Source organism: Nycticebus coucang, chromosome 8 (genome assembly GCF_027406575.1).
Source record: "Nycticebus coucang isolate mNycCou1 chromosome 8, mNycCou1.pri, whole genome shotgun sequence".
Lineage (NCBI taxonomy): Eukaryota > Metazoa > Chordata > Mammalia > Primates > Lorisidae > Nycticebus > Nycticebus coucang.
Genome location: NC_069787.1, coordinates 106,547,922 through 106,575,340, shown reverse-complemented (window position 1 = coordinate 106,575,340; position 27,419 = coordinate 106,547,922). Strand labels below are relative to the sequence as shown.

Here is a 27,419-nt window from a genome sequence, read left to right as displayed (position 1 = left end):
TGCAAGATGTGGCAAGCAAGGATAGTCTAGAGCAGTGGTTCTCAACCTTCCTAATGCTGTGACCCTTTAATACAGTTCCTCATATTGTGGTGACCCCAACCATAAAATTATTTTCATTGCTACTTCATAACTGTAATTTTGCTACTGTTATGAATCATAATGTAAATATCTGATATGCAGGATGTATTTTCATTGTTACAAAGAGGTTGAGACCCACAGGTTGAGAACTGCTGGTCTAGAGGCTAGAGTCATCCTCATCTCGGGGGCTGTCCCAATGCCGGCCTCTCTGTGCTGTGCGCTTACTTACTTCTGTAGACCAAGGGCCAAGAGGGCAGAGGATGGCACTCTGAGCCCCTGACCAGATCTCTGAGCTTGTCTCCAAATTTCTGACCTATGGAATGGTGACGCAGACTAGAAGATGCCTCTGGTCCCTTTCACCTTGCTCTGAAAGGCTGTCACACTCCAGGTCTGAGTCAGAACATGCTGCTGACTGCCTGACTCAGGCAGCCAGAGCAAAGTAGGGAGAGGAGGGAGCGTCGTCTGGGCAACCTTGATTTGCTGGAGGAGTTCCGTGGCCTGGGGTGAGACTGGTCCCTGGGGAGGCTAGTGTATTTAGTCAGCCAGCATTTCCTAAGACTGGATTATGTTCCAGCCCTGGGCTAGGCACAGAGACCCTGAAGGCAAAGAGCTGAGCCCACTGCCCACACCCTCCTGCCCCTACCACGTGTGTCAGTTGTTTCCAGAAGAGCTGGTGCCAGATATGATTGTTAGCAACATGGTTGCATTACTTTATATCAATAACATAAACTGATGGAACTATGAATATAAAAGGAGTCAGTTTTGCTGATAAATGATCTGTTTGCTCAGAAAATAATGGCTTCAATTCATATAAGCATTTTATAACTTCTCATTTCTATTTTTTATCTGAACAGGTTTTTTTCATTATGAGGATTTTTTAACAATATTACCTTTTACATTATTCCATGACACACTGCAAATTGTGAGATTTTTGCATTTGAATTTTTTCTTTTCAAAACAGGGTCTTGATTTGTTGCTCAGGCTAGAGTGCAGTGGTGTCATCATAGCTCACTGCAACCTCAAAGTCTGGGGCTCGAGTGATCCTGCTCCCGCAGCCTTCTGAGTAGCTGAGACTACAGGCACACACCACTATTTCTGGCTAATTCTTCTAATTTTTATTTATCATTTATTTATTTATTTTTGTAGAGATAGGGTCTCAACCATGTTGCTCAGGCTCTCTCAAACTCCTGGCTTCACCTGGTCTTCCCGCCTTGGCCTCCCAGAGTGCTAGGATGAGCCACTGTGCCCCACATTTGAATTAAAAAAAAGAAAAAAACACCTCTGAGTCCCACTGTATTTTCAGGATGACCTCCTAGGAGCCATTTAATCCAAATATAAGTATTTTTATAAAATGCAGTAGGCACAGAAAATGATGGAATAACACCAATAAGGTGAAATTCATGAAAGCAATGATTCCTTAAACTAGAACTTCTGGCATCCCACCCCCACCATCCTCTGTCTTTTAACATTTTATCTCCATTATTGCATTAAAATGCATTTTGTACTTTTAATCTTTTTTAATCCTCTCTTAAGCGAATGTGCCTCTCCCTGCTAAGTGCATCAAGCCCCAGCTTTTCCTTGGTTGCACTTCCTGTTGGACACACAGAGTTTCAGCCGGCACTGTTTGCTGCCTGGGTTGCAGAGCTGCATTCGCTTCTAAGAGACACCCAGCCTGTCTTGAGGGAGGAAAGAGATGGTGGCTTATTGGATCTCCATTCCCTCTCCTAGGGGAGGAGGATGCAGGGCATCTGTTTGTTTTTTATTTCAAAATTAGATGTAATGTTCGGTTTTGAAAGTTTTGCAATTTCACTTAAAAATATTGTGCTGTTGAGAACTGTGAGATGGAGCAGTGAAGTCCAAACAGGGGCCCCTTAAGGGCTCACTGCGAAGTGCAAACAAGTTAACTTCTCTGAGTCCTAGTCTCCTTATCTGCAAAGGCGGAGTAATAGCATCTAAGTGAAATGTGTGCCCCGTAAGTGATCAGTAATATTATCCAGCTCAAATGCTCACGCCACAGTGTTACTTGGATTGTCAACCCAGCCTCACCTCTCTGAGTCCCCCCTGATTTATCTGGGGACCCAGATGATCACACCTCACCAGATTATGAGTGCCGACTCTAATAGCTCTTCCACCAGCCCCAAACTGTCACAGGGTGGCAGAGCTGCTGAATCTGCTGGGATCCCTACCCGCATCTGCTGGGACCTGCACCTGCCTGGACATGAGCTGGCTCAGGGTAGTTGTTCCCCTGGCTTTTTCCTAGCATCGCCTCTCTGTGAGGCTCTAGAACCTTCCTTGTCATGCCTGAAGCTCAGTGGAACCAAGGGGGCTTCATACAGATGGAAGAGTGGTCAAGACATGCTGTTTTGTGCTGTCTTGGGGGCGGGGAAGGAAGCTGTGGGTCCCCAGGCTGCCAGTCTCCCTCTACCGGAGGAGACGGGGGTGGGGGGGAGCATTCAGAGAAACACTTGGTTTGCAACAGCAGAGATGGGGAGAAGGAGCTGCAATAAGAGCCCTGAGTTATGGCTGGGAGGGAGAAGCTTGGAAGGGCCACTGGCAGGTGGGGTGGGGTGCAGTGGGGGATATAAATGAGGGAGGCAGCCTTGCACCTTTGCCCAGAACCTGGAACCCTGAGGCCAGGACAGCCTGAGCTTCCCCCACAGATGTGGGCCACCTTAATGCCAGCTGCTGCCTGTGAGATGCATCCCTTAATCTTCAGGAGCCTGGACCCTTATCAATTCTAATGGAAAAGTAGTTAGAAGCCACTGGTGGGGGGTCAGCAGCATCAACTGCAGATAAACTACCATGGTGATTAGCTTCTTCTCTCTTAATATCACAGTGGGAGGCAGGCTTCCTCCTCTCCAGATAACCTCTGGCATTTGAATCATCTGTCATGAATATATGTGGAATAGTTTGTAATCTATTTTGTTTGTATTTTGCTTTTCCATTCCAATCACTTGGGAATGTACCTTCTTTAAGCTAATACAGAAACTACTTTGCAAAATAAATGGGGACTCGTGAAGCTTAAAATGGAAATCATGGTGGGAGCCATTTTGTTTCTAAGTCATGAGTTTTTGTGTTTCAAATGATTTATGCTCCACAGTATCTATATATTATACTTTCCATCAAAGTTCTTTACAAGACCAGGCCTGAGTGAGTCTCTTACACTCTTATCAATTCTTACGAAAATCATAGTGAAGGTGTCATGACAACTCCGGGCTCTTATTTTCTAAAATGTTTCCCTTTTCCAGTAGAATTGTTCTTGTTGGATTAAACTAGGAGGTCATTTTAAATGAACACTTTTTTATTCTAAGCCTTTTTTTATTAAATCATAGCTGTGTACATTAATGCAATGTACCATACACTGGTTTTATAGACCATTTGACATATTTTCATCACACTGGTTAACATAGCCTTCCTGGCATTTTCTTAGTTATTGTGTTAAGACATTTATATTCTACATTTAGTAGGTTTCACATGTACCCTTGTAAGATGCACCGTAGATAATCACTTTTGAGATACTGAAGTGAGGAAGATTTTTTTTTTTTAATTTAAAAAACTGTGTGGTGATTTTCTCTGATTATTTGTTGGATTCTACAGTTGAAAGAAAATCAGATACTCCCTCTCGGGAGTGGGTTATGAGATCTTCCCTGAAGGGTTTTAGAAAAAAAATAAATACTTCTCCCTTGGTGCAATGCCAGCACCTTCTGCCTCGAGGAAGGGAAATGGAGTAGAAGATCCCTCTGGGTCCTTTCCAGCCTTATGTTTCTCTGCATTTATTACCTTCACAGAAGGGACCTCCCACATCTTCCACATTTGTCCCAGAGTGTCACTGTCATCAGGTCTAGTGATGAGGGTTAACGTGTCAGGATGTATTCTTAAGCAAAACCTGAACATTTTCATAACCAAGGAGCTTGGTTTATAAGGCAGGGTCACAGGGTCTCAGCCCTGAGCTGGGAGTCTGAGCCTGGAGCTCTGACTCTAGCTCTGTAATTAACTTACTATGTAACCTTGGATAAGCAGCATCCCCTCTCTGGTCCTCAGTTTTCTCAACTGTAACATAGAGGGTTGGGTCCAGATGTTAACATTCTGCAAATGGAAGCACAAAACCAACAGGGTTGAATACTTTGGTTTTGATTAACATGAGCCTTCTAGACAGAGCATTCCCTCTGCTTAAGGAAAAATTTAGCTCCCAATCTCTGTGTTTTTGTAACAATTTCTTTAAAATACAGAAGATAAGAGTTTCCTAAAATTTGTAATAAGGAATTATAAAGTGCCATGACCGTTTATGATTTGCAGCAAACCTTTGGAGAAACACACCTTGAGAAATAAACACTTCATGTCATATGGAGGAGAGAGAGGATCAGTTGCTCTCATTCAGCAAAAAGTGGTAATTTTTCACTAAGAGCCATCACTTAAGTAGCGTTTGCAGAGAGCTGTCCCCTTCGTAGCCCTATACTCATGTAGCATGTGTTTGAGATAGATGTAACCCATGCTCCTGCTTTTATCTATCTAAAAGGTAATCGGGCTCATGGTTTCTTGTTGAGCAGCAATTGCATCTTTGCTTTGGCATCTTGAGCACACTGTCACTCATCTCTCCAGTGCCCCTGAAAGGAATGCTGTAAGGATGGTACATGTTTCCTCTGGCTGTATCGGTGCCTTTTGAGATTACCATTGACTAACCTGATTGTGCAGTAACCAAAACAGTGTTTCACATCAGCAAGTACGGGGGACTCTATAGTAGAGCATGGGTGGTGTGTCCTTTCCGGTGTTTGCTAAGCTGTGGGACCACAAGTGTCCTCTTCAAAGGACATTCACGTGAGCCTTCCTAGCGTATGGCTCACACACACAGGGAGGGCTGTGTACGATAGCTAACCAAGCAGAAACTGCTCACTGGTGAGAAAACCACCCTTCCAGGAGGTAAGATAGCTTTTGGAAACATCCTAATATAGAATTTCTTAGGAGGAAGTGTTCAAAAGACAGATTCCTTTGGCTTTTATGAAAAACTGCTGAGTCAGTGAATAGTGACTTTGCCCCACTCTGTGGAAGAGACAAAAGACATGCTTGCCTGGGACTTTGGCGACTGACTGGGCCTTTTTTCTTTAAAATAAAAACATGGCAGCACCACCAGGGAGCTTGGTGTAAAGGCCAGTGTTTTTTGGCCCCTGCTCTGTGGCATTAGCTGGATTACAGGAAACCTCCAGAAGCCACAGGCAGTCTCTAAGCCCACTTGCTGCTCAACTCTAGACTGAGCACAGTTACTGAAGGTCTCCTCTGTTTACCAGGCATCGTATTAAACAAGGTTCTCATAGCATTTTTTTTTATTGCATTCTCATCTTTTTTTGTTTCTTTGAACTACAGAAAAAGTATGTGCTTGGGGAAAAACACATTAATATTAAATAATGTTAATAAAGCCCAAGTCTGTCCACTCTTGGTCATTTTCCCGACAATCCTTAGAGGTAATGACTTACTGTTTGATATGCACCCATCTAATGAATTTATAAACCTATATAGGTGTGTGAATACACAGTAGATACTCTTTCTGTATATTACAGTAACATAGAGGCAATATTATAATACTGTCTGCATTTTTATTATTAATAATCTCCTGTGTATGTAGAAATATGTCACTCTTTTTAACAGTTTCATAGTATTACGTGGAATTTAACCATTCTCCTGTTACTAGACATTCACGTCTATAATTTTTCACTATCATAGGTAAATCCTCAGAGAACAATCTAATCACATATATTTGTGGGCATCTGGCCATATTTGCTAATAATTATGCTATATTTGCTTATAAGATGTGCTTCCCTGACACATAACTACACAGCCTGATCTGAGCTTTGGGGTCAATTTATTGGAAGTTTCATAAATCCTTGTCCTCCCCTACCTCCTGCACAATTACCTGTCAAATGTTTGCTTTAAAATGCCCTCAGCCTCCTGCTCTATGCATTCAACTCTCTCATATTCCACTTGCTGGAGGCAGGAAGTTGAATTCTTTCAAATACCATCAAAGAACCATACAATGTTTGGGAGAGCTTTTGTACAAACTGAAACTCTTCCTCCAGCACTTCTGTGAGGGTAGGCACATATTAGTTCCCTCCAGCACTTCTGTGAGGGTATACGTGTATTAGTTCCCTACAGCTGCTGTAACAAATCACCACACACTTGGTAGTTTAAAACAACAGTTCTCGGGCGGCGCCTGTGGCTCAGTCGGTAAGGTGCCGGCCCCATATACCGAGGGTGGCGGGTTCAAACCCGGCCCCGGCCAAACTGCAACCAAAAAATAGCCAGGCGTTGTGGCGGGTGCCTGTAGTCCCAGCTACTCGGGAAGCTGAGGCAAGAGAATCGCTTAAGCCCAGGAGTTGAAGGTTGCTGTGAGCTGTGTGAGGCCACAGCACTCTACTGAGGGCCATAAAGTGAAACTCTGTCTCTACAAAAAAAAAAAAAAAAAACCAACAGTTCTCACAGTTCTGAAGGCCAAAAGGTTAAAATCAATATCAGTAGGCTAAAGTCAAGGTGTCAGCAGGGCCTCACTCCATTCGGTGGGTCCAGGGGGGAATTTGTTCCTTGCTGCTTCCAGCTTCTGGTGGGTGCAGCCATTCCTGAGCTTGTGGCTGCATCAAGGCCAGCATCTTCAACTTTCTGTTTTTCATCCTCATATGGCTGTGTGTGTGTGTGTGTGTGTGTGTAATCTCCCTCTGCCTCTCTCTTAAGAAGGATACATGTGATTGCTTTTAGTCCCTTCCTATCTCCAGATTATTAATCACATCTGCAAAGACCCTCCCTAAATGAAGTAACATTTATAGGTTTGAGGCATTAGGACCTGATATCTTTGCGGGATATTATTCAGCCTACTTTGATGGAGTTTTTCAGCCTCTTTTCTAATTTATTTTAACGTACTGCTGGGGTGCACTTGATATTTCCTTTGAGTCCTTTGGAAGAACATATTTTCATTCATAAGGAAGGCAGAAATAGATGTTATTTTGCTCTGTGCATTAAAAAATTAGTGAGCAAGGTGACATGAGAAAATCAAGGTCAGCCAAAAAAATCTCTGGCTTACCAGCTCCTTAAACCAGAGACTGCATGGAATGAATAGCACAAATGATTGCAATGAGTTAAATTAAAAACGTCCCTGCCTTCCCTTTTTAACTTAGAAATAAATTAGCCATACAATAGTTTGTATGCCCTAGCTTGAAGGAAGTTGAGAAGCCATCTGCCCCACCTTCCTTCTCGCAGATCAGACCACACCCAAGCCATGAAATTATTTTTTTAAATCTGCCCAGATGTGCATACAGGTATTGCACTGTTAAAAACAATGGAGGGTGCTGGACAATAATTAAAGGCTCAAGTCCAGGAGAAGTGCATATCTCTGAGGCAGTTCACAGCATTGAAATACAAAGACGAGTTTCCTGAGCACACATTTAATGGACAGTACGTCTGCTCCTTCAAACTCCACAGTCCTCCCTGTAAAAAGCCTATTACAGTCTGGGGCTTGGCCCTACCCTTGCCATGTGAATGCTAATGTCTTATACGTCCATTTCCCAATTTCACAGCAGACCTGCACACTCATAAATTAAACTGCATTGCTCAGCATTATCGTGTGCATTCTAGGATTTAGTCCAAAATGGCCCAAACTACTGCCTATTTCAGCAGAACTCCACTTGGCCACTGCCTGTTAATATATTATAGGGGCATTAGGGCAGTGATTTGAGAGTGCAGACCAGGCAGGTGCAGAATGGACTTCCCTGCAGAGAGTCCCCTGGGCATACAGGAGTGGCTCAGGGGAATGAATGTGGGACATGTTGGCTACCTCACTTCAAGCAGAAAACAGGGATAGGTGGACCTGCCCTCCAGGAACAGAGGGTGATGGATCTGCCAGAGTCTGTCCACTTATAAAAACATTAAACGTGAATGGCTAGAGTTTAAAAGATAAATCAATTGAAAGAATTAAAATACATAAAGCCCTGAATATGGTTGAGTTTTATCACTTTCTAAGCCAGTAACAGGAATTAAAAAACAGACATTAAAAAATGTCTACCCCAGAACCAATTTGCCAAGGATAAAGGAAATATAGCAGTGTCTCAATTCTGATGTAATAAACACTGATTTTTTTAATCAAAATAATATCTACATGTGGATTTTTTTAATCAAGTAATATAGAAAGGATTTTTAATGAAAATTTATAGCTCTGTCCCTACCTCCTTACCACCATCACCCCTTCATCCCAAAGGCGAGTTCCTTCCAGGAGTCCTCAAACTTTTTAAATAGGGGGCCAATTCACTGTCCCTCAGACTATTGGGGGACCGGACTATAGTTCAAAAAAAAAAAAAAAAACTATGAACAAATTCCTATGCACACTGCACATATCTTATTTTGCAGTAAAAAAAAACAAAACGGGAACAAATACAATCACACCGCCTCATGTGGCCCATGTGCCGCAGTTTGAGGACCCCTGATAGACATTCAAACCTTTCAATTATTTTGGAGGTTAAATGCACCCAAGCTTTAAATGTTATGCCACTGAGTCCCATTATCAAAGATAAAGATTTAACTCATGTATAGTCTCCACACCCTACCCTCTCTCCTTTCTTCCATTTGTGGTGGTTCTATTACAATTTTTATTCTTTAATTGGCTACCTTTCACTTTAAATTATATACTTCTTTCTCGAGTCACAGATGGTGAGATAGTTGTTTTACACTTCTCAGTTTTTCTCATGATAGCTGTCCTGTCACTGTGCTCTGGCCAATGAAATGTAAGCAGAAGTTGGTGGGTGGGACTTCAGCCTTTATATAAAGGGGGCTGACTCAGTAGGTGGATTTCTTTTGCCCTTCTCCCCTCTTTCTTTTTCCTATTTGGCACACAGATGTAATGGCTAGAGCTGCAACAGCCATTCTGTAACCATGAGACAATCTGGAAGGTAGATGGAAAGCATGTTGTAAAAATGACAGAAAAAAAAAATCTAACAAGATCCTGGGAAAATTAATGCCATCAGATAAAGCACTAGCCCTGAACTACCCACCTTCTAACTTCATTTTATGGGAGAGAAGTTTAAGCCTTGAATGGTTTAAGGCACTATTTTCTCCATCTTGTTAATCAGCTTAATTAGTATCTATAGTTTCCATGAGGCAAATATTAATCCTTCTCCCTTCTTCCCATCATTCTTTCCCCAACTATTCCTCTTTTGGCTGCTCTATTCTTTCTTTACCAATGATGCTAACATTACCTTTCTAGTCTGTAATCACAATTAAGCCTTCTGTGCCTTTTTACTGGATTGACTCTAAAAGTCTAACATCATTAAATAAGATTTAGGTCATTATGACCTCATGCATGCTTACTCCTAGGTCAAGTAGCCCTGGGTCACTCAAAGGGAGCTTCCTAATTTTCCCATATTTCACCAAGCCTTAACATTATGTCACATTTTAGTTTACATAATATTTAGGCCATGGTACTTATATAGCTTATGGTTTGTTTTACTTGGATTTGTTGTTGTTGTTGAGAGAGAAGTGTTTTCACCATGTCCTCAGTTTTTCCAGCCTTTCCAGCATTCACCTTTTTGCTTAGAGCCCCGTGTTCTCACACTCCACCGTAGGCTACTACTCCCCAGCCTGCACACCTTTCACTCCAGCTTCACCATCTTCCTGGGTTGTATTACTTATGCTTTTTGTTGTTGTTGTTGTTGTTGTTTTCCTTAAAGCTGGAACACATTATCATAGAACTTCTCAAGAAGGGGCTTCTGAAAGGTAAACTTTGAGTCCTTTCATGTATAAAATGTATTTATTCTATCTTCAGACTTAATTGGTAGTCTAGATTTAAAGTTATCTTCTCTAAGAAGTATTCGGGCACCGCTCCTTGTTTGCGGCATGGGATATTGCAAATGAGAGGTCAGAGGCAAGTCTTATTTTCATTCTTTTTTGTGGGTACTTTCTTATTCCCTAGAAATCTCATGGGTCTTTTCTTTATTCTTAGTGTTCTGATATTTCAGACCAAGTGTATTATCAGTTAGGTTGATTTTGATTGCGTCACACTAACTCAAATTAGCCAAATGATAAAAAGGGTATTGATTGGCTTCCACAATTGAAGTGCCCCAGATAGGATTGACTTTAAGAGTAGTTCTGCCAGGGCTCTAGCACTATTTCTCTGTGATTTTCTTGGTATTGGCAACTGGATAACTTTCAAACCAATCCTGATAGAACAGAAAACAAGGCATCAAAGCGGAGGTTGACAAGCAGTGCAGAGGGACTGAAGCCGGGCATCCGAGAAGACTTATAAAAGGAGAGCATTTATTATAAATGTTAAATTGTGATAAAAATACCCCATATCATAAAATTTACTAACCTAACCATTTTCAGGTTATAATTCAGTAGTGTTAAGTACGTTGACAATGTGGTGCAACCAATCTTCAGAGCTCTTTTTATCTTACAAAACCAACATTCTATATCCATTAAACAATAATCATCTATTCCCCCTCCTCCTAGCCCCTTGTACCATACTACTTTCTATCTCTAGGAATCTCACTATTCTATGTACCTCATATAAATAGAATTATACAGTATCTGTCTTTTTGTGATGGGATTATTTTACTTAGCATAATGTTATCAAGTTTCATCCACGTTGCAGCACATATCAGAATTTCATTCCTTTTTAAGACTGAATACTACTGTATTATATACATACAGCATATATTTTATTTACCCATTTATTCAATGGAAAATTGGGTTCCTTACCCCTTCTGGCTATTTTGAATAATGCTGCCATGAAGATGGGTGTAGAAACATCTGTTTTTGTCACTGCTTTCAATTCTTTTGAGTATATACCCAGAAGTGAATTGCTGGATCGTACAGCAATTCTATTTTTAATCTTTTGAGGAACCATTATACTGTTTTCCATCACAGCTGTGCTAGTTTATATTCCCACAAACAACACATGAGGGTTCCCATTCCTCCACATCCTTACAACACTTATTTTGTATTTTTTTGTTAATAGTCACACTAGTAGGTATGAGGTGTATCTCCTTGTGATTTTGATGTACATTTCCTAGTGATTGGGAATCTTCTTGTGTTTGTTGGCCATTTGGATGTCCTTAGAGAAATATTTTCTTGTCCTTTGCCCATTTTTTAATTTGGTTGTTTGGGGGGTTATTGTTATTGTCAAGTAAAGGGGCTCTTTATGGGCAGCCTAAAATTAGCTGAATGTTGGGGGAACAAAATTTAATAGTAGAAATGGGTAGACAGGGCATTCTGGCCACAGGGCCCAGCAAGAGCAAAGGCATGGAGGTGACAGAATGCAGGTACAGCCACATTCAGGTTTCCTCAAGTCACAGGGCTGCGTTGGGCCATAAATCACAATAGGGAAGCAGCCAACACCAAGAAAGGAGCCATCCTGATACAGAGCTGCCCTCAGCAAGGTCCCTATGGTGCCCATGGGGACACTGAATGCAGTTCAGATGAGTCTGTTAAGAGGCTCAGGAGGCAGCTTTCCTTGAGGTTATAAGGTTACAACATCAACCAAAAATCATGTTTATTCAAAATAGTCTCTGAAAAATTCCCAGTGCAGGGCCACCTTGGGATTCAACATACCCTCCCTAGGTCATACACAGCAACTTTTCCTCAAACACAGGTGCATTCTCTCTTCAACTACAACCAAGATGAAGTAGCTGCCTTGATTTTAGGAGCCACATTATACAGAAAGTACCTTCTTTATATCCTGGAATCACATTAAGCCTATGGAAATGCACACACTGTGAAAGAATGGCAAGAACCTAGACCTCAGAAGTGTATCTCTTTGGATAACTTGGGCCATAAGTCCCTGAATACCTGACTAGCAGGAGCTTCAGCAGTAAAGCTAGTTTAGCAATTCATAGAATAAGAAGTCTAGAGAAAGGAGTACTATACAAGATTAGTGCAGTGCTCTAGGGCTTCCCTTCATAGTCTTTTGAGGGCTGCAGTAGCCCCAAGCATCAAATCCCTACACCAGTGTCCAGGGAAAAAGGAAGGAAAGGGTAGAAAAGAAGCCTTCTATCAGCATTCTTTTAGCACCTAGAAAAATCTTTCCATAGGTCTCTAGGTGCTTCCTCTGTTATCTCATTGGCCAAAACTAAGCCACATGCCTACACCTGAGCAGTCCCTGGAAAGTGATGGGACAGCCATGGTAGGTGCTTTGGTTCCTGTCTGGATCTGTACCCTTCATCCCTGAAGTGGAACAAAATCAGGATGTGTTAGCCAGGAGAAATGGGAGTTGCTGTGCTGCAGGAAGGACTGGTGTGGCTGCACCACACTCTCTCTGGAACATCTGTTCTTGGAAGACAGCCTAAATCATTTTATGTCAGCCTATGTTTTAGACTTAAATTATTATTTTATTGATATGATGAGGCCAGCCCATTTAGGTGAATTCACATGATTGGATGCCTGTGGGATAAAGCTTTATTGTGTTAATTTTGGAGCTGGTATGTCCAGATGTCTGCCCTGGACTTTAGCACAACTTCTGGGCATGGAATACTCTTTAGTCCCGTGGCCTGACTGGATTCCTGTTCTGCTCTTTGACCTTAAGGCCTGGGGATCTACCTGTTCATCTGTAGCCAGGCCTCTCCTTTCCTGAACCCCTCGGCAGGCTGTCTGCTCCAACTACAGGGAATTCTGTGTGTATGATGTATACACTTATAGATCACCAGGTATCACAGTGGCCTAAGAAAAAGCCATTGACCAAGTATGCAGATAAATACATTATTTCTTTGGAAATCATGGAAGCAAATTAACTCTTTGCTAGTTTTTAATACATAGGAAGGTCAATAAGTCCTCATTTCATAGAGGTTTATGTATAACTTGCTGGCAGATGTGTCTGGCTTCTTAGACTCTTCCAACGAAGGCACAAGTTAGCTAGAACACTGAATCCATTAAATCTCCACTTGTGTGCTATGCAGGGCTGGACCCCCTCACACAAATAATGACTTCATTTGGCCTGCTCTTGAGGGAACAGGTGGACTTTGTCATGAATAGCAGTGTCTTGTCACGGGGTTAGCACAGGTAAATCCTATTGCCTGGCTGTGCAATGGAAAGAAGTGTAGGAGGCATGGTCCTCAGATGTCTTTTAGTTCATCTTCCCAGAACCCCCATAGGTGCATTTTATAGAGGACTAAAGGGTTTGCTCAAGGTCACGTAGCTCATGAATACCAAGCTTTTTCCACTCTAGAGGTCCTCCATGTGTGAGCACAGGCCACCTCAGTTCAAGGCCAGAGAGATGCTTCCTGCTGGTCACAGTTTTGAGTGTGCATTATCTTTTTGTACACAGGATGTTCGCCTGTGCAGAGGCTTTGGTGAGGACAGGGACAGAGGCTGTTCTGCCAGTCCTACTGGTGGATTGAGAAGCAATAACTGAGGGAAGAGATAACATAAGATTTATCTATTTAAAAGTCATAGACTATAGTTGTTACTATGAACTGCCCACCATTCTGGCCTAATTTCCCGCCAACACAATAGCAATTATGCATATCATTAAATATATATTGGAAGAACTCAGTTAAAAAATTTAATCAAACACAGCCCAAACCTGGCTCAGGTCTCCTCTGACTTCATAGATCACTGACCAGATTTGTAATTCTCTGCTCATCACCACAGCAGAAGCTAATGTTCATCTCAATAAAGAAGGAAAGATGGACTGCTTGGCCTTTACTTTCTAGAAGAAATTATATTACCCTAGACTGAAGAGAATGGGTTTGAACTTGGTTATGGCACCTGCCCAGTGAAATGCTCAGGTGAACTGCTATCCTTGAGCATTAAGACTGTTGCTTCCATTTCCCCTGCTGTGATTGGCTGGGTCCCCACTGGTCTGTTCTGTCATCATGGAGGACCCCGCCAAGTTCCTCCCTTCCCAGGTGTTTCAGGATCTCTTTATTGTCCTCTGTTGCCCTGCAGAGCTTGGTAGCAATGATATCTTGTTTTCTTTTTGAGGAAAGGAACAAACAAGCAAGCTAAAATAAGGTGAGCTTTTTGTTCGAATTTTTAGATTACATTTTAGACCTGGCCCTAAAATTCAGTCCAAGGCGATTTGAAATCTTAGGAATCTGACAGTAGCATAGGAGAGACAGCAGTTACCCTATGTTCCTCAGCAATTTTTCATTCTCTTTTATCAGAAAATCTTCATTCCTCGAAACCAAAAAGCTGCCTGGTTGGCCTCCTGAGTTCTTTCCCCATCAGGCTGCTTCTGCCCACTGAGGTACAGGGCAGGTCCCATAGAGCAGACGCTGGGCCCCTAACCCCTGGGCTTTGTTCTCTTGTCCAGAATCCATCACCCATACTGATGCTCATGTTACCATTCTACTGGAGAGTTCTAGGATGCTTATGCAAGCACAGCTCCAAGCAACCTGTCCTGCTGCCGGCCACCTTCCAGTCCCACCATGCACTTCCTCACTGAGAAAGGGGTTCCCCTGACCCCTCCACATGAGGACAGCTATGCTACAGTTGTAGACAATTGTTTTTTTCTTAGTTTCTTCCTGACGAAAATATGAGAATTTTATTATGCGTGGAAGCAGTGAGTCCAGGGCCTCGTGACCTCTGTTATCTTTTCAACATCTTTCTAGATTGTCTCTCCTGCTATGGTATTTCCTGGGTCACCAGAAGCAGTCCAGAATTGACTCTCTTATCTGTTAAGAACTATCAAGGGTCTGACAAGTTAACCTACCACAGCTCCGTGGATGCTGGCAGAAGACATGAAGCACCTGGCCCAGAGACAAAGGATTTCATTACTCACTACAACAACAGAAGCCTGATGTCAGCATTTTCTTGCGCCACTTCCCCAAGCCACACGGGGTGAAGTAAAGAGAGCCAGGTGGCACCCACACATACAGTGGGCTGTGTTACAGGAGAGGGAGCTCGTGACTAGAGAACCTAGATATTTTATCAGGGCAGTAAACAAGCCTCTGCTTTGCTCCAAAGAGAGATATTATCTTTATTATACTAGACAGTAACTAAACCTTCCTTTGGCCCAGCAGGAGACAGTATCTCTATCTTCCATTGCTGCTGTTGGCTGTACACATTTCTTTGAACGATAGTTCAGAGCAATGAGCAGTCAATGCCTTGTTTGAAAGATATGTGGAAACATGAGCATCCATGAATAATTGCCTCCCAACACTGTCCTTGCCTTGAACACATCCATACATTTGATTATTCCACACACACGTTTTATACCTACTTTGTGCAAGGCTCTGTGCCTGGAGCTGAGGATATATAAAAACAAAACATATCTTCTGCCCTCAAGTAGCTCATTGTCCAGTAGGATAGACAATGGACAGAGAGTAAAGGAAGATGGGATTAGATATAAGAGAGAAGGGTCCAAAGGGATGTGGAAGGCCAGACAAGGGGACCCCAACAGAGCTTGGAATAGGCATTGAGAAGCTTTCTGGAGGAGGTGAACCCTAAATGATGTAGCCCATAAATAAATAAAGTCTCATCCTAAACAGTTGAGAGAGAGCAGAGTGCTTAAGAGAAGACAAAAAGCACCGATGGAATAGACATGGGAGGGGGCCAGAGGGTAAGTAATAAGGCTGGAAAAATAGGTGATGACCAGATAAGGGGCTGTGGATGGCACACTAAAGAGTTTCAAGATTATCCAGAATGTGGCTGGTGGAGAACAGGATTAAGCAGGGAATCAACATGTTGATGTGCATGTTATAAAGATTCCTTAGGCAGCGGTGTGGAGGATCAGAGGAGGTAACGCTGGAAGCAGGAGACAGGTCCACTTGAAAAATAATGAGCCCCGATCTAAGGCAACGACTGTGGAGTCTGAGAGAGAGTGGATAATAAAGACACCGCAGAGGTGGCACTGGCAGGCTGGCGAGGTTTGAGAGAGGATGGATAATAAAGATACCGCAGAGGTGGCACTGGCAAGCTGACGAGGCTAGGACGAGGGAAGAGGCCAAATGCCTCCCAGCCTCTTCACATTATGAATGGTGGTTTCTGTACTTTGCTGCTGCACAGGGAAGCCCTTGGGGCTGTAGAGGGCCCAGAACTGTGTTCCCAACACTAAACAGGTTGCTCACCGCTGGACTGGAATGGGGCCTCAATTAGACAGATCAGAGGCAGGAGAAAACAGAGGAATCAAATGATGCCTCTGAGGTGGGGATCAGGAATCAGGGTCCTTGGGTGGGGTGCAGCCAAGGCTGCAGACACAGTTTATGCAATGAGAGCAAAATTTAAGTTCAGAAAAGAACTGATAGCCCATACTAAGACACAGAAACTCTCTAGGGATAAAGCAAACTGGAAAACCAGAAGTGCCAGATGTTGAAAGCAAGAATGGGGATGGGAGAGTGGACAAGCCCGGGCTCTGCTATTTTGATGTAGGAGGTATTTCTTCCTCAGCTGCTTAGACATCGACCCACTTCAGCCTGGTCCCTGCCATGAAGTGGCTGTTGCTCCCTGGCTCCCATGTGGATCTGCTTTTTACTTTGACCTTGTCCCCCAGTGAATGAAGTGAATATTCCTGAGACCCTATAGCAATGGTTCTCAACCTCCCTAATGCCACAACACTTTAATACAGTTCCTGTGGGTCGCGACCCACAGGTTGAGAACCACTGCCCCATAGGATCCCTGCCCTCTGGATTTACAGTGTGTTAGGCAAGAAAAGAATGGGGGCTCAAAAGTAGAGAATGGACAGTGTTACCTTTAAGAGTTCGGGGGCTGGGGGGGATAGCACTGACTTCCAGGTGGGTGACCAGGGAAGCCCATAGGAAGGCCGGCAGGAAAGAGAACACAGAGGCCTGAGACACAGGACGCTGAGAAGACCCATCCGAGAGTGGTACGTGATCCCAGCGTGGTGAGGATATGGAGTATGTGCAGGGAATACAGAGAGAGGTTGGGGGACAAGTAGGAGCAGTAGAGTGAGGCCGAAATCTCCAAAGTCCTAAGGACATGGCCTAGCAAGTAAATGCCAGTGGAGAAAAAATGACTCAGTAGTTTATCACTGGGTTGACATAAGAGCCCAGATTTTATACAATAGTGGGTGCATGATAAACACCCAATAGTTGATCGCATTAGTTTGAGTGGTAACCCAGGCTTTAGCATATTGAGAATAAATTGGACGGGGCCAAACTGGTGATAGGGAAAGGATTCCAGAGTTTCTGTCACCTTAACAAGTGTGGAGGCCTTCACAGGGATGGGGAGGGGGCTGTCCCAACCCACAATCAATCACCCTTCCAGAGGAACAGCATTGTCCAGTGGTGTGGCCACTGTGAAGGCTGTGACCATGGCTGTACCATGAGACCCTGTCCATGCTGAGACGTGGCACTGTCCTGCCCCTTGTCCACCCCGAGATCTCGTGTTCACCTCTACCTTTATTCTGTGAGATGGCTGGCAGCCTTCTGACAACTCTGCGTGCTCCTTCACTGCTTTGCCTTTGATAGGGAGGGACACCAAGGTAACAAGAGCTTGTTTCGCTTGTCTGCAACTTAAAAACTCCTGAGTGGACTCAATAAGGTAATGAAGTCCTACATATAGTAGCTTAGTCTTAGTAGTAGCAGTGGAAAGTGAAGTCTTTATGCAAGGAATGAATATTGGCTGTATTTGGAGGCTAATTTGCCTGGGGTGGAGAGGGGTGTGATGAGGGATGAGATGTCTTAGCTGACTAGCAGATTTTCATCATAGATGACTAGAAAAATGCCAGAATCTTTCTCAGATAAAAGGTACAGACAACTAGAAGCAGGTGTAGGAGATGACGAATTATGTTTTGAACACAGGGAAAGAAAAGGAGCTAATATTTCTGGATGAAACTCCTATGAGCCAGGCACTATTCTGAGTGCTCTTTATGGGTCAACTTTGATAACACTTATGACAATCCTGGGAGGTACCAACATGTATGTGACTATCTCTGTTTTCCATATGGGCCACTGAGGCTCAAAGTGGTTGATTAAGTCACTGTAGTAAGCAAAAGGATATTTGCCAAATATTTCTGGCTCTCTACCTTCAGCACAACAAGTCCAATTATACTGTCAAGCTCTCTGTAGTTGGTGGGGTCTATGGAAGTGACATGTGCCAATTTGGGGGCCAAGCATAAAATTACTGGAGAAGGACCTTCCAGGGCCACCTTTTTCTCTGCTATAGTGGTTGACTATATTCCAGATAGTAGCTCATCTGTCATCTTGAGTCCTGGATTAAGGGACAAAGATGCCACAGAGCAGAGCCCCCAACTAGCATGGAAGGAGTGTGTATTACGAACCTGAAATAAACCTTTGTTGTTTTAGGACAATGATTCTGAGGCTGCTTGTTAATATAGCTCACCTGCCCTCTCCTGACTGATACACTCCGTCAAGGTCACTCAGTTAGGAAGCGCCTATTGGCTTTGTTATCAAGCCAATGCCAAGTGGACATCCATGGATCGTAAGAGCCCACAAGCAAGGTCAAGATAGGAGTCGTAGATTTGTGTGTCATCTACACCAACGTGGTAGGGAATGGAAAGAAAGGAATACGTATGTGATCTATAGGCCTTGGGGGTAATGCTTCCATCTCTCATGTTCATTCTTTCCCATAGGTTTGTGGCCAACTCCACATGGCCTGTTAAGTAGGGCATCACTGCTGCCTGCAGGACCTGGTGGTTCAGAGACGTTGGCTTGAGCTTGTTGACAGCTGCACACTCATAACACTGCTAAAAACTTCATAAACTCTGATGCCTGGAAATAGCCCAAGTGATTTGAGGTTTTGCTCACTTGTAAATGTTTGAGTATTTTGTCCACAAATTGCAAATTGAGTAACTCAATTTTAAGGCACAGCTGTTATTTGGAAAAGACCCATCTAGCAATGCAAGCTCCTTGTGAAATAATTGTGCTTCATTTTTGTCAAGTATCAGAAAACCATTAAACTGCCAAGCCATATGGCAAATGCCCACTCAAAGCAGAGTGTGACAACGAACTATAATGAATCTGTTTTCGGGGGTAAGTAGATAGGACAGCGTCTGGTTTTTGTGATCTACAGGAAAGAAGATTTGCTGCTGTGCATTTCAGCCTTGCAGAGTCCTGAGTAAGGAATTTTCCTCCCATGAAAAATTCATATAAAAAATTAAGTTGTGGTAGTTTTTTTTTGTAGGTATATTTTCTCTTTCAAACAATATCTATTTGAGTTTTTACATATAAAATAGATTTGTCTAGGGCAATAGAAACTTCTAAAAGTGTATATACTTTTCTGTTTTTATATACTTATTCAATATTTATTGGATATAGTATAACAGATAGAATTAAATTTAGTGGCTGAGCTCAGTGGCTCACACCTATAATCCCAGCACTCTTGGAAGGCTGAGCAGGAGGATGGCTTGAGGTCAGGAGCTCAAGACCAGCCTAAGCAAAGTAAGATCTTTTCTCTACTAAAAATAGAAAACTTAGCCAGACATTGTGGTGGGCACCTGTAGTCTCAGCTACTCAGGAGGCTGAGGCAGGAGGATCATTGGAGCCCAGGAGTTTGAGGTTACTGTGAACCAGACTGAAGCCATGGCGCTCTAGCCTGGGCAACAGAGCAAGAATTTGTCTCAAAAAAAAAAAAAATTAAGTTTAGCTACATTTAACAGAAAAAAATGGAAAATAGTGGTGGCTTAGAAGATTATTTCTTCTCCAAGTAAAAGATCAGGAGGTGCAGATAATCTGGGACTGGTGAGATAGCTTCAGGGTCATCAGGGTCCTAATTTTCTCTTAGCTTAATCTCTTTTCTTTTCTTTTTTCACTTTTGAGACAAGAGTCTCACTCTGTTGCCCAGGCCAGAGTGTCATGTCACCATGGCATCAGCCTTGCTCACAGCAACCTCCAAGTCTTAGCTTCAAGTGATCCTCCTGCCTCAGCCTCCCGACTAGCTGGGACTACAGGTGCCCACCACTACATCCAGCTAATTTTTCTGTTTTTACTATAGACAGGGTATTGCTTTTGCTCAGGCTGGTCTTTTTTTTTTTTTTTTTTTATTAAATCATAGCTGTGTACATTAATGCAATCATGGGGTACAATGTGCTGGTTTTACATACAATTTGAAACGTTTTCATCAAACTGGTCAATATAGCCTTCACGGCATTTTCGTAGTTATTGTGTTAAGACATTTATATTCTACACTTAGTAAATTTCACATGTACCCTTGGAAGATGCACCGTAGGTGTGGTCCCACCAATTACCCTCCCTCCACCCAGCCTCTCCCCTTCCTCCCCCCTTTCCCCTTCTTCTTGGACTATAATTGGGTTATAGCTTTTATAAGAAAGCTATAAATTGGTTTCATAGTAAGACTGAGTACATTGGATACTTTTTTTTCCATTCTCGAGAGATACTTTGCTAAGAAGAATATGTTCCAGGTCCATCCATGTAAACATGTAAGAGGTAAATTCTCCATCCTTTTTAAAGGCTGCATAATATTCCATGGTGTACATATACCACAATTTATTGATCTATTCATGGGTCGATGGGCACTTGGGCTTCTTCCATGACTTAGCAATTATGAATTGGGCTGCAATAAATATTCTGGTATATATATATCTTTGTTATAATGTGATTTTTGGTCTTCTGGATATATACCTAGTAGAGGAATTGTAGGATCCAATGGAGGTCTATTTTTAGATCTCTAAGTGTTCTCCAAACATCTTTCCAAAAGGAACATATTAGTGTGCATTCCCACCAACAATGTAGACGTGTTCCCTTTTCTCCACATCCACGCCAATATCTCTGGTTTTGGGATTTTGTGATATGGGCTAATCTTACTGGAGTTAGATGATATCTCAAAGTAGTTTTGATTTGCATTTCTCTGATGATTAAGGATGATGAGCATTTTTTCATGTGTCTGTAGGCCATGCACCTGTCTTCTTCAGAGAAGTTTCTCTTCAAGTCCCCACCCTGAGATGGGATCACTTGTTCTTTTCTTGCTAATACGTTTGAGTTCTCTGTGGATTCTGGTTATTAAACCTTTGTTGGAGACGTAACCTGCAAATATCTTCTCCCATTCTGAGGGCTGTTTGCTTGGTTTACTTATGTGTTCTTGGCTGTGCAGAAGCTTTTTAGTTAGATCAGGTCCCAGTAGTGTATTTTTGATGTTGTTTCATTTGCCGGGGGGGGATATGATTGTATATCTGGAAAACACCAGGGATTCAGGCTGGTCTTGAACTCCTGAGCTCAAATGATCCTATCTCCTTGGCATCCCACAGTGCCAGCATTACAGGCATTAGCCACCATGCCCAGCCTCTTAGATTATTCTTTGTCAAACCTTAATTGGTCCTTGTTCTCAGGGTCTAAAATGTAGTATGGCTGCCACACTCCAGCCGTCACATTCCAGGGAGCAAGGATGGAGAAGAGGAGAAAGGCAGGGCTTTCCCTTGTAAGGAGAGTTCCTGGAAGTATCACACTTCTGTGCAAAGTTCACTTTAGTCACGTGGCATCACCTACTGTCAAGGACACAGAGAAAGGTAGCAATATGCCCAGCTACAGACAGAGATTCTAGGACTAAAAAGGGGGAGAACGGGTATCGAGAAGTCGCCATCAGACTCTACCATCAAGGTACAACCAGATGTCCTCCATGTTTGTTCTTCCTGATGGATTGTAAGCTTCTTGAGGACAGGAACAGACTTTATTTATCCCTTATCTCCAAGGCATTAGCCCAGTAGCTGGTAGATTGTGTTTTTAATGATCTACTATGTTGTATTCCTTACAGCAGAGTCCAGGCTTCAGTCCCCCTCTTCTGCTTTCTTTGTTTCAAGTTGGAAAGTCATCTGTGATTTGGGCACATTTATTTTTCATCCTCAAAGGATCTTCTTTCTATCAGAATTACATTAACTGCGTATTCCTGTCTTTTTCCGTATTGACAAGGGACAAGTGATGCTTCATAGCTGAGTAGTTATGGTTGGAGCTAGATGAAAGGCTACAGCAGTAGTATGTGGGGTTGGCCTTCCTCAAGAGCACCCGTCCACAGTGACAGCTCCAGGCCAGGCAGGTCTGAGCAAGCCTCCGCATAGGCAGGAGGTGATGACTGTGTGCCCAGGGCTGCCAGAGCTGGATAACAGGTGACTAAAAGAGCGCCATGGTCTTTTTCATGCAAGGTAAATAAACATCTGGAAGCAGGTGTAGGGAAGAATGAATTAGGTTTTAAACATAATGAAAGGAAAGAGTAATGCTCAACTAATGCTTCTGGAGAAGCCCCTATGAGCCAGGTACTGTGCCAGGTGAGTCAACTCTAAAAACTCTCACAGAGCTCTAGGTATGTATGTGTGTGTATATACATACATATTATGTGTATATTATATACATACATATATGTGTATATTTATATTTATATTTATATACACATATATGTATTTTTATATGTATATAAAAATATATATATATGCATATATATAATATAAATAATTATCCACATTTTCCCTGTGGCTCACAGAGCTGAAGGGAAGTCGATTATGCTCTTCACCAGAAAGCAAGCACAAACCCTTCTCTTTTAGGCATGTTGAAAGAATTAGCATCCTTATGTATAAAGTTTTTAGCACAGTACCCAACCTATCACTCAATAAGCCCAGTAGCTGCTAATCTATTCCCTCATTACGATAGCAATTGAAATTAGTTCCAAACTCATGAGTGTGGCATTACAGAGACTTCATTCCATTCCTTGAACTCCTTCAAATCTTTCAAAAGTTCTCAAAACTGAAGAGCAGTCTGCCAGCTTTTCTGGGAGCCTCACAATTAAGATGACTGCTTAATTGACATGTTTGTTTACCCCAAGGAGTGACTGACAGAAGATCTTCATACCAACAGAGACGCCTTCCGCTGCTTTTGTTCTCAGCAGTGCTGTGTGCCCATAGCAACAGTGGGCGAATCCAGCAAAGTTGAAAACAGAAAGTACCGAGTTGGCAGGAAGGTTGATTGCCCTGGAGAAGCTGACACCCTTGTACAGATGGAAATGATTTCTCCGACTCTTGAAAAATGTGGTCGTCAACCCCACATACAAACCGCATCTCCTGTTTTCTTTAAGATGAGGAGTCCGGTCAAGAGGTCTGTGTAATGAAAGATGTTTGTAGAATCCATTTCCATTCTGCCTGAAGCCATCTGCTTTATGTCTATAATAAACAGGAATGTTTTCAGCCACTTTCCCGGGGCCTGGGCCAGTTAGAGGTGCTCACTGCAAGGAAAGGTAAATTGACTGCCTCCCAAGCGGTGCGCATTAGCACATTACATCTACAGTGACAGCACTTAACCTTCCCAGCTTGCCTTCCTTTCTGTGCCTCTGTGACAAATGGGCTGAGGGGTGCACGCCAAGTTAGAATTTAGTACATGTGGGGCACTGGCCAGAGTCACATTGAGGTGAGATGTGAGGCACAGAAAAAGCCACCCCCAAGAAGCTGGGGACCAGATGTGAGCTGCAGAAAAGGCCACCCCCAAGAAGCTGGGACCACCTAGCCTTCACCAGGCAGAAGAGCCCAGGGGCAGCTGGCCTTCCCAAGGCTCTCCCTGCCATCCTGAACCTCCTGATGCACCGTTCTGGGAGCACTTGAGTGTTCTTTCTGAAACAGAAATCCAAGTAAGTCACACTCCTGTTTAAAACCCTTCAGAGGCTCCTCCTTGGCTATGGGATAATATCTAAACTCTGGAGGCCCCCAGGGTCTGTGTGATCCTTCCACACTCTGCAGCTTCATCTTGAGCCATTCAAGCCACCAGGCTGAACTTTTCGCTCATTCACCACTTTAAGCTGTTTGGTTGTGGTGGTTGTTTGTGGGCCTTTTCTGTGCTGTTCCCTGTGCCTGACACAGCATCCGTGATGCTCCTCCACATCTGAATTCCTGCTCTCTCCCTGCCCTGACCCAGCTCATGTGTAACAGCCTGCCCCTACCTAGGTGAGTGTGTCCGCCTCCTCTGGCCTTGTAACAGATCATCACAACAGCTGGAGGAGACTAATGTGTGGCTTAAAACAACAAAAGTTTATTCTCTCCAAGTTCTGGGGGTTAGGAGTAAACACGGGCCTGCGTTCCTTCTGGAGGCGCTAGAGACTGTCCTTGCCTTGCTTTTTCTAGAATCTAGAGGCCGCTTGCATTGCTTGGCTCATAGCCCCTTCCTAGCACCTTCTCCCCAACCACTGCCACATCATCTTCCTCCTTGGATCTGACCTTCTTGCTCCCCTTCCCATAAGGACTTGCATGATCAAACTGGATAATCCAGGATACTCTTCCCATTTCACAATTCTTAATCACATCTGCAAAGCCCCTTTCACCATGTACTGTAACATATTCACAGGTTCCAAAGATTAGGAGGTGGCCATCTTCAGCTCTTGTAGTGAGGCATTAAGCCCTGAGCCCTCACTCTTGTGGTTACTGTGCACTGAATTGCCCTTCACAAAGGTGACTGCAAGCTTTCTGAGAACAGGGCCACATCTGTTTTGCCTCCTATTGTGTCCCAGCACCTGGAAGAGGGCTTGGCCCATAGTACATACTTAATAAACAGCTGCCAGTGGGTAGATGGTGGGTAGGGACATGCCAGAGGCCTGGCTGGTAGGGAGAAACTGGATTGTCTCTGAGCACTGGTATAGTGATGCATCTTAGAAAGGGCAGGCAGTGCGTGGGAGGTGGAACCTAAAAGGAATCAGGCTCTGTCCTGGGAAAGCAGCAGCCATCCAGTTACCCTGGGCTGAGGGATGACCTCAGTATATCCCTGTTGACAGGACCCCCTACCGTTGAAGAGGGCATAACAAGGTGGGGTGTCTTGTTTGATTTCAGATTGGATTGGGTAGAATGGTGCTGGGGGTGGGGGGAGGAATTTTAAGCATCTCCAGGAAGCTGGAAAATTCACTTTATATCTCTGCAAGGCCCAGTCCATTTAATGTTTAAGAGAGAACCAAAGAGTGGAGGTGGTAACTGACAAAAACACTTGGTCAGAAACAGTCACTCATTCATTCCACACACATTTCCTGAGCACCTGTTATGTGCTAGGCACAGGGCCAGGAGTTGAGGGGATCAAGATGAATAAAAAACTGCCCTTTAGGAGTTTACCTTCTACTTGAGGAAGAGCAACATGGAAAAGAAGCAATGACAATGCCATGGTGACGAGAGATAAAAGTGATATAATGTGTAACATACAGTGTCAGCACAGTTGGGAAGGAGAAAATGTTCCAGGAAGAGGCCACGAAGGCAGATCAGGTGACAGGGGTGTTTCAGGTGGTCATAACCACATTTGCAGAAGCAGCATGTTGTGTTTGAGGAGCAGGATGAAATGCTATCTGGATACTTGTGAGGTGAAAGGTGGTGTTCAGGAAAGGGAGCGGGACCAAAGGAGGAAACCGTTTGCCTTGTCTCCAATTTAATGATAAATTCCAAGATGCCCACATGCTGCCTTCTCAACTGGTTAAATCCTGCAGCAGCAATCGCCGCTCACTCTGTGGGCCACCATTAAATGCATATTGATGAGAATCCTTTCCCAACAGCAAAGGTCTCTCTCACTTGCTTCATCTCCCCAGATATTATTATTTGACGGTAAGAGCAGATGGGTCACTTCTATGGCCTGCATCTTGCCTTGTGTGTCTAATTAGGATTGCCCTCAAATCAGACCCATTTATTGTCCTGGTGGACCCCTGGAGTGAGTCCTTTTCAGTGCTGTCATTATCTCTAAGTTTGGCTTGAAAGAGTGTTTGGTTGAAACAAGGTGGCATATACACATGGTACAGGAGCACCGTGACCTTGTTACTAAGCCTGGGAATGTGCATTCACTTTGTCCTTCAGCCTGAGATGTGGCCCGGACCGGGCACAGTCACTGTTAGTGCAGTGTGTCTTAGTATGCCCACAGCAAGGAAAGAAAAAGAGAAGTGCGCAATAAAGGTCATTTATTCTCCTTCCCAGTATCATACTTCATTGTGATTGACACTGCCATTCAAACAAATTTTCTAATTTACAGTTTGGGGGAACTTTTGGAAAAATGGGTCAAAATCCCAGGTGACCTGAGATGCTACGGTTACACGTTTTAATGGCTCTTGCAATTTATATTTTGTCAAAATGAAAAAGAATTTTGAAAGGCTTCATAATAGTTGTGAAAAATAGCCACCATCTTCAAATATGCTCATCATAAGGCTGCTCTTGTGAATAGCTTGGCACATTCTGCAAATAATATCTCATTAAATCATCCAACCTCCTTGGGAAGAAGCAGCAGCCTGTTGACTGCCTTCTTCCCATGCAGGAGCGGTGTATTCCTGCTACCTCAAAGGAAGCTTGAACAGACGAAGCCTGCCTCAGCCAAGAGCTTTCATCTTCACACTACAGCTCATAATACATCCAGAACAACTTCTCCGTGTACAGTAGGAGGTGCAGCAGGCCCTGCCTCTACCGAGCGGGTCAGCACTCTGCATCAGTCTTCCTGAGCCCCAGCACTGGGCCAGCCTCTGTGCTTGCAGCTGAGATCAAAGGCAAAGAAAACACCACCACCCCCTCTTAAAGATTTTACTGTCTGGTGGATAGGAAAGATACCTTCGCAGGGTTTTTCAATAGAATGTGGCATTCAAGCTACTCCAGATAAGTCAGATAAACCAACACAAGCTGGGTGTCAGAGAAGCCATCTCAGCAGCCTTCTACACTCCCACCTCCCAGGCAGTTGGATCCCCAACTCGGTGGTGGCCACTATGGATTAGCTCATCTAACCCAGTCCCCCTTTCATTGCGGCTCCCACTAGAGATGATGTAAAGTTCAGTGTGTGCCTCTCCCATAGCTGGAGTGGTTTTGCACCCTTGATTAAAAGGGATACCCAGTCTGCTATAGCTCCCTGCTCCTCTTCCTCACCTTAATTGAGGTCATGAGGGCTGTAGCTGCAGCAATATTGCAGGTCATTGTTGAGCCCATGATCTAATGCCATCAGCAGCCCACTTCTAGACTTTTTGTCAAGTGAGAAACAAGTGAACCTGTTTGATTAGGCCACTAAGATTAGCCTTCTGGGATTTGCATCCAAGGCATCCCTAGCTGATACAGACCCCTAGTAGGTAGTCATCAAAGAGTGATTGGTGTCACAACTGATGTGATCATCTGAGTTGAGTCCTCACAGATTGGCGTGTGCTTAGGGTGTTCTGATTAGAGGAAACCAAAGTAGCATGTACAAAAACTTGAAGCAGAAGCTGTGACACACTCACAAAGAAACCACTGATAGTTCATCGCTGCTGAAGTATACAATAGGAAGCTGGATTAAAGACTGGAGAGGTAGACAATGGGGGCCAGGTTAAATACATTCCTTAGATACCAAGAGGGTCTCAAGCTCAGTGACTGAGAGTTCTCTGTGTTATCCCTAGAACTGCAGGATTGCAGCCAAGGCCCCCATAGTGCAAAATGAAAGGAAGGAAGTGAATGCTGCCCTCCTGTTGGTCACTGTATCAGTTATCATACATCACAA

The 27,419-nt window shown here is 43.5% G+C and overlaps 1 protein-coding gene across 5 annotated transcripts in view; it reads left to right on the top strand.

Annotated features, from left to right (window-relative positions):
• The window catches only part of NMNAT3 (nicotinamide nucleotide adenylyltransferase 3), a 106,500-nt gene that overhangs the window by 24,071 nt on the left and 55,010 nt on the right, over window positions 1-27,419 (top strand). Inside the window, exon 2 of one of the 5 annotated variants that reach the window (XM_053599442.1) lies at window positions 22,789-23,057. The exons of the other annotated variants lie outside the window; for them this stretch is intronic. The gene's annotated coding sequence lies outside the window, so the exon portion shown is untranslated. The remainder of the gene's footprint in view (window positions 1-22,788; window positions 23,058-27,419) is intronic. 5 annotated transcript variants of the gene reach the window in all.